We start from the raw sequence: 8,667 nt of genomic DNA, 5'->3' as shown, positions 1-8,667 counted from the left end.
ATATCTGTTCCAGGTGGATAGTCCCAATTTTTATATTTCATAAATGTTTACATATTGGCATCGGAAGATATGTACATTAAAAATATTGTACATTAGAAATTGGCATCAGCCCACAAATTTCATATTGGTGCATGCCTGATACAAAGGCTGCACATAATCTTTTTAAATATTTAATCAGAAATCATGATTGTGATTAGTGAAATATGGGCAAAAAAGATGCAGTATAGTGTACTCTTTGGGGTACTGACAAGGCTGTATGCAGTGTCTACAGGTGACCGCCCCAACCCCTCACCCCCACCCCATATCAAAGTGGTAAATAATAATTCAAGGGGGGAAAAGATAAGTGAGGAGACCTATTCATTAAAGCCCTATGACACACCTGATGCATTTTGCACTTCAGAGCTTGAGGAGAAGTCCATTACGTTCCTCCTCCTAGATATTGCACACTGGGTAGGAGAGAAATTCATTATTCTGCAAGATGACTACATTAACTCCATAGTAACCACCCGCACAATCTCCCTCTCCAATAATGGTGGGATAGCTCCTTCACTTTCTCATCCCTCTTATCTAAGAGCCCTTCACTCTTCCCCCCACCCTTTAGCTTCTCCCTGCTTTCCCCTACTCTATTTTCCCACTCCATCTCTCCCGCTCTCCCTCTCTCTCTCTCCCTCTCTGATGTGGAGTTTTAATAACTGGACAAAGGGCCGAGTGATTGAAACAAACACTTGACATTTATTCCAAATGCCATGGCCGTTAATTAGGAGACCGGGAGCGCTCCTTAAAAATCTAATCATTAGATGATGATATGCACAGACCACTGCGCTGACTGCTCGCCACATATAGAGATGGGCAAGAGACAAACATCTGAGACTTAGCCAATCTCACAGCTCACATCACACCAAAGGGTTATCTTTACCCAAGATGCAAAAATGCCAGAGTCTACCAGTCAGAAGTGTCTGACATCTTTTGAAAAATGAATCATACTCGGACAGTCAAAAAGATTAATCACTCGGGCCTGACCAAAGGCTTATCTGTAACGAAGGTGGGCAAAGACATCAGTCATCAGCAGCCTGTTTAAAGTAGCTGGCCCGTTTAATCCCTCAAAAGACGAGTCCTATTGCAAATGAATGCAATTTTCATGAGAGCGTTTTGTTTTTGTTTGAGAAATCAAAAACAAAAACATCATTCTGCACTGAAGTTCATCAATGAATATTTCATGACTTAACCTTTGCAGTTCAAAGCACTGCTGGTTGGACTTTAACAAAAACCAATTAAAGCACAATGTGTTATTTTAAAGCAAAGACGTGTGTCGATCGCGAGGGATGAAAGAGGTGACTTCAATGGAGAATTGATCTCTAATTGATTATGTATGGTGCTGCATTCTGGAAAAAAATAAATAAAAAAAAAAAAACATTGATGGCTGATGAGCTCTGCAATCAGCGCCCCATGCAGGCTTTCCTCGCTGATGAACACATAACAATGCTAAATCAACTCTCTACTTCAACTCTCTAAAACCACCAACTGTCTCGTGCTGGTTTCCAGTAAGGCTGTTCAGCCAGACAAATGCAGTTAGCATATGGTCTTACTCCGTTTTAAGAGCAACACAACTGATAATGTAACAGCAGGCTTCCATATGCAGTATTTTTGCGTAGAGGATGACACCTACTGGTGAGAATGATAATTGCAGTTATAATTATAAGATTCACTATCCTGTGTTCTGTGCTTACTTCATGTAAATACTTCCAGCTACAGACATCTTGAATGCACTACACTGAGAAAGGGCTTTATTTACCAGCTAAAGGAAACATTTTTCAAAAAAAATACATGTACACAATTTTCTACTTACCCCAGATGTAGCTGATTAACCAAGACAAGTTTGGTGTCCAAATTTTGTTTCTTTAGTTTAGTGCTGGAGCTAAGAGGCTAACACTGCTAACAAACACAAAAAAGTCAGTCATTCAAATCTTTTTCATAAATACATGCACACTACCAAGCCAGCTCCAGCCTTCTGGGGGCCCTAAGCATGATTTTACTGGGGGCCCCCTTTTCTTGCTAGCTGATGTTCTGTAAAATTAGAGGCTGACTGACAATGCCAAATTTACCACATTTATAACTGGCTAATTTGCGTGATGGTGATTATTGGATGCCGTTTTGATTTCTAATAAGTTAAATGTTAAATTACAGATAACTTTCTCAGCACTGTCAGTTAACGGGTCTGTCTTATGACAATATTTCTTGCTTATTCAACTTGAAGCTTAGTTCAGTCTAACCCTGGAGGACATATTTAGCCAGTATGATTTCTTTTTCCTTCTTCAGCGGCGACCCCTTATGTTTGGCTGCTTGTCATAAACGTCATGCTTTCATGTGCACGTGCACAAAGATTAATCACAGCCCGAGTATCTAAAAATGTAAGGAAATTGTTACTGCTGTTGTAAAACGAGGTATCCATGTCTGTTGAGTCAGAAAGAAGATCTACTTCATTAGACAGACCCCAGATCCACTACTTATTGTTGTCCATCTACAAGCACAAACAGCAGAATGTTAACACTACAAAAAAAAACAAAACAACTTTTATCTTTTATCTTTTATCTCTCCCTCACTTGAGCAATGTAGACAACTTAATGGTATATAACCCATAAGTTGTCAGGGGCCCCCCGGCAGCTACAGGGCTCTCAAAAGCTGCTTATGGCGCTTATTAGATATAACCAGCACTGCATAAAACTTCTCTCAACCCACTCAAACCACATGCAGGTCTTCATTAAGGTCGCTCAGACTTCTCAGTGTAGTTTAGAGCACAGTATGACTTACTGTGAGCTATAAAAAATTAACAAAACACCACTGTGTGGCTAAACAGTATGGACAGCCATTTTAGACAAGAGAATTAACAACATAAGAATGTCTTGGCTGATCTGGGGAAAGTAAAAAATGGTTACAATTGGATTTTCACTAAACTATTCCTTTAAACTTTGCAAAGGAAATGAAAAAGAAATCTTAAATGCAAAATGGGAGAGAATAGTCAGCTAAAACATATTCTCTCTAAAAACAGGGTGTTAGATTTCATACCAAAGAACCAAAGCAAGGTGAACTTCAGAGCAGCTGAACCTGTGAATCATATTTACTTTGTAAATATAACCGCTTTGACTTTTGCACTACATTTTTCTTTGTTTGCACTGCACAAACACTGAGACCCAACAATCTTTATACAGTTTTCTGTTGCTCTTCATTTTGTCCGTTTTATTAGGTCAACGTACTATATAGGTGCACTTTGTAGTTCTACAGTTACAGACTGTAGTCCATCTGTTTCTCTGCATACTTTGTTAGCCCCCTTTTACCCTGTTCTTCAGTGGTCGGGACCCCACAGGACCACTACAGAGCAGGTATTATTTGGGTGGTGGAAAAACTCCAGCAGCGCTGCTGTGTCTGATCCACTCATACCACCACGTCAGTGACACTGCAGTGCTGAGAATGATCCACCTTCCAAATAATAGCTGCTCTGTGGTGGTCCTATGAAGATTAAGGCTTCACAACAGACAAATGTTAATCTGAGGCCCAGGCTGAATATGAAAACAGTCTTTCACATTATCAAGAAAATCTCCCACAGTATGATCCAGTCTCCTACATTACCACTGATGTATACATGTTCCACTTATGACGTCCAGCTTTAAGGAAAGCACTCATTTCACCACTGATCCTTCACTCAGGGCACTGTCAGTTTACATCTCTATTTGCAGCATGTTTATCGCTCTTGTAAAGTTAATTTTTTTCAGTTGTCATTGCTGTTCTTTTTCCCCCATATCTATTCTGTCTTATACTTATACTGGTTTTAATGTGTTTTTCATCTGTGGTGTGTATGTTAGGCCCTTGACATGTTTAACATGTTTAAATCGCTGTTAGCGTTAGCTGGCTGGTTAATGCCGCTCGTTACTTCACTTACTTACTTATTTCACTTGGCAGACGCTCTTATCCAGAGCGTCTTACAATCTGATCATTTTACACAGGTAGGTGAAGGTAGTGTTAAGAGTCTTCCCCAAGGACTCTTATTGGTAGAGTGTAGGGCGCTTACCCATGTGGGGGACTGAACCCCAGTCTACAGCATAGAAGGCAGAGGTGTTACCCATTACACTATACCACACACACACACACACACGCACACACACACACACACACACACACACACACACACACACACACACACACATACACACACACACACACACACACACACACACACACACACACACACATATATATCATGTTGTCATTGCTCAGGAAGCTGACAAAACGAAAAACAACTGACCTCGAGTCAGTTGTGCCGAGGGCAGGAATGGGATAGTCTCCTTTCAGCCGTCCGATAAATCATTTGTTGCTTTATTTTCATGTCCACTGATCCAGTGAAATTTATAATTCGAAAGTTTATCATTCCATGTGATCACGTGATGCGTTATTAGAGTTCCATGATGTTTCCTGGAAATTGTTTCACTAAGTTGAGATATTTGCAACTGTTGCGGCTGAGTCTCAAGTGATTTGCAGGATGGTTTACATTATGCAACTAAAGTCCAATTCAGTTTCATGTAGGTTTCAAGCAACTAAAATTGCATTAACATTTCACCATGTAAAACCACTTGGAGGGGCAATATGGCAAAAATGTAGCATGGCAATGCTTTTTTCATAATTTTTCACAAAACTGAATACGGTCTTGGGCAAAAGCTTGGGCACCCCTGGTCAAATTATGTTATGTTGATCTTCTAAGAGAATATAAGTTAACACATCCTGTACAGGCAACACACTTCTACACATTTTAATGCACAATTACTGTTTGTTTACTGAATGTATTATACTGGGGGAAAAACAAATGTGGCCTGTGACAAAGTTATAGCATTATATTGTGGTAGTTATATTGTGTTTTCTTTTTTCCAATGTGCATATTTGCTTCCAATCAGCAAAATGTAGTTTTTAAGTGTGCTCCATGCAAAGGGTGTGTTAACTTATTTTTCCTTTAGAAAATCAACAAAACATAATTTGACCTGTTTGAGTTTGAGGTCTTCAAACTTTTGCATACAACTGAATATATATCCTGATATTTTGTTTTGTGTGGTAGAGGAGGGAAATTACAGATAAATGTTTGATTTCTTCATTGTATGTTGCAGTATTACAGTGATATTCCAAAGTAAAGCCTCACTAAATGTTACTGGAAACATCTCTGCCCAGAGTTTTCTGGTATTCTTTTTTAGTTTATGAATTTGGTGCCGCTTCCTGGTATGGAAAGTTATTTTCTTTGGCACAGGTGCAGAAGGCATGTTTGTGTCAGCTGCAGTCATTGCCGTGTGTTCAAGTGCAACTTTTCTCAGAAAATGTGAGGCCACAGTGACCTGGCAGAGGACGATCATCATTCGGTCTGGGTTAGCGCAAGTTCTTCCTTATCTGCTTGGTGTGCCATGCTCAGTCAGCTGCACTGGTCACTAGTGTGTTCACTTCACGTATTAGGCCCATAATTCTGCTTATTACTTTCAAAGTCCTTCATGGTCCGGCCTCTGCTTATCTCCCAGAGCGCCTTCATTCCTTTAGCTCCATTTGTGCCCTCAGGTCCTCTGAGGAACTGCTTGAAGTCCTGCACACCACACTCTCCTCAGTGTGTGGCAGGTCATTCCAGGCTACAGCTCTCCAAACTCTGCAATCTGGTTTAGTCTCTCAGTGACTGGACTTCATCTTTTATAACCGTAATTTAATAACTTTTCTTTCTCCTCATCATTACTATTTTTCTCTATTATATGTTAGTAATTAGTATTAGTAATCAAATCTAATCTAGTAATCTACAGATTATTTTGAGAATAAAAGGGAAACTCCACCAATTTCTCAAGATTTTTACATCATTCAGTGATTTGATGTGAAACAGGTAGTTGTTGAGCAACTTACCAACTCGTGATGACAACACAAATATAGCCATTTTACTTACCATACAAATCTACAAGTGAACCTTCATACATTTTTTTTTGTATATAATGTTGATTGTGGAGTACAAAAAAATAATTGGAAATCAGAAAAATCCAAATGTCTCAATTTTTTTTTTGCCTCACAATGCTCCACCGTGAATGGACTTAAAAATATGTTTTAGGCCGAAGCATTCTCAGAACTATTGTAAAACAATGTCTCAGACATCAGGCAGCGTATTTGTAACCATTCCATACAATAACTTTCTGTGAGGGAGCTTGTAAGTGTGGATGTCTGGTTCCTATCACCACCACAGTGAACAGTTCTGACTCGTTTCTCTAGAACAGAGCATTTCACATCAAACCACACTGAAAGGTTTTGTGTACATCTTAACAGCTTAATTCTACAGAAACTTTTTTAAAAATTGGTGGAATTTGCCTTTAACTGAGTAATCAAGGTTTTAAGAAAGGGCTGATCAATAAAAATGAACTTAAATGAATAACAACAAAATAGTAAACACACATATAAATGCAGCCATGGGCTGTTTCTTGATATAAGTGGTATAAACAGTCACCAAAGGGTCCTATGAGTATATAGTCAAGGGTTTCATGAAATTATATTTTGGTTGAACAGGGAAATTTTTCTTTTGGTTTCTTGGACGTTTTGTTGTGCAATTCACTCAGTTAACCATCAGTGTTGATAGTAGCAGAATGCAAGCAGACTCAGTGTTACGTCAGCTAAATAGTTACAGTGCATAGAATAATTTCATTCTTCTATATAATACAGTTGGAGTGGTTGGGGGTCCCTGAGTAGGATAAGAGTAGAAAATGCCACTGAATGCATGTGTGTGTTTGTTACTGTATAAGAGACCAGTAGGGGAATTTAGAATATGCCTTACTATAAACTGCTAACCAATCATTGCTGAGCAAACCTTAACAATTACTATTTTCAGCATTCATTATCAGGTAATTGAGGTTTAATTGGTTATTTGTGACAGCCCTACATGCATGTGCTTTTTTGTGGTTCTTTGATCTTGTTACAAAACAACCATAGGAAAGGTGCTATTTAAATAACATTTCTTCTTCTTCTTCTTCTTCTTCTTCTTATTATTATTATCATTATTATTATTATTATTATTAACCAATGGCACAATATGGGTAAGCACTTAAACAAATCAGGCATCTCAGAGTACAAGAAAACAGATCAGGTCTTATCAGTTTGTGTAATTCTTTCTAGTGTTACAAAGTCTGAAGTTTGAGAAATATGTGCCCAGACTTACTATTGTCAGTTATTTGAGCACACTAATCAACCTCAGATGATCCAAACCAGTGTCCTGTTAAAATTCTGATGTGTTGGGGGAATTCACTTAATCTAATCAATGGGAACAATTTAGGAAAATCACAGTGTCACTGACTCATCACATGAGTCATCATGTGTGCCATTTGTCTGTACCAGCACACTTCTAATTACAATTCTAATGAGTGTTCGATTAGTGTGGAAGTTGGTTTGAATCAATGCACAAATAGAGCTGTAAGTCCTTTGAAATTGTGGAAAAGATTTTAGTATGTTGTGTGGTGCTACATGTAGGCCTACCACTACTGCAACGTCATTGACTTCATGACTTGTAGCTTGTAGATTTGACATTGACTTGGTTTCTAAATTTTTCCTAATACTGTCTACATTATCATAGAAAGAAGGCCAGCATGTGAATACTGTTTCTGTTAATGAGATTTTAGAGCCATGATGCTTTTGGAAAACTAATTAGCAGCAATTAGCCTTAGTTGTTCTGAAGTATACCTGGGTCATTGGGTTGCATTGTGTATTCAGTCATCCAATGTCATTTTTCTTATACTCAATCTTTGATAATCAAAATGGCTGGACTAACTTAAACACCATATGAATACTGTGGGAAAACATGACTGCCACTGAATATTCTATGCATATTGTGCAGCCCCAGGCAACAAGAATAAACAAACCTGAAGGTATAGTCTCTATGCTACCCTTCTAGCATGAGTCTAACTCACCTGAGCAGTGTTTAGGCAAACATGAACATTTGAAGCTGATATGTTAGATCTGGTTTGAATTAAACTGTTAAAAGGGATCATTCAATCACAAACACATTTACACATTACACACATTTCCCCTCCCCCTAAATCAAAATGTAGTCAATCCAAGATACAGTCAAATGTAGAAGTTTGAACCCTTCTGGTCAAATTATATTTTGTTGATTTTCTAAGTGAAAATAAACACACACAGCATTTATAGCACATTTGCACAGATCTACAAATTTTAGTGCACAATATATGTGTATTTTGTGAGTTTAACGACATAAATTCAGCAAATAAACAGTAATTGTGCATTAAAATGTGCAGAAGTGTGTTCATTGTAGAAAATGTGTTGAAGGGGAATTCCACCTTTTTTTTACATTTCTGAATAATTGCTTGAGATGTAAACAGAGTCATTCTAAGTGGTTTGATGTGAAATGGTGCATTGTAGAGAAACTTACAAACTCAGAGTCTGGATGTCTACAATGCAAATATGGCCATTTTATGTACTGTCTTCTGAGTTTTTATATGCAATGCTGATGATGGTAAAATAATAGTCAATCTGAAAAACTCTGTTTTCTTTGAGAACTACTTTGTCTTTGGAATACCGTGCATCTATGCACCATGAATGGATTAAAATAAATTGATTAAAATATGTTTTGGACCAACACTTTCACAAAACTACTATAAAACA

The sequence above is a fragment of the Colossoma macropomum genome, unplaced genomic scaffold (genome assembly GCF_904425465.1).
Source record: "Colossoma macropomum unplaced genomic scaffold, Colossoma_macropomum, whole genome shotgun sequence".
Classification (NCBI taxonomy): domain Eukaryota; kingdom Metazoa; phylum Chordata; class Actinopteri; order Characiformes; family Serrasalmidae; genus Colossoma; species Colossoma macropomum.
Note: the sequence above shows the minus strand (reverse complement) of the source record.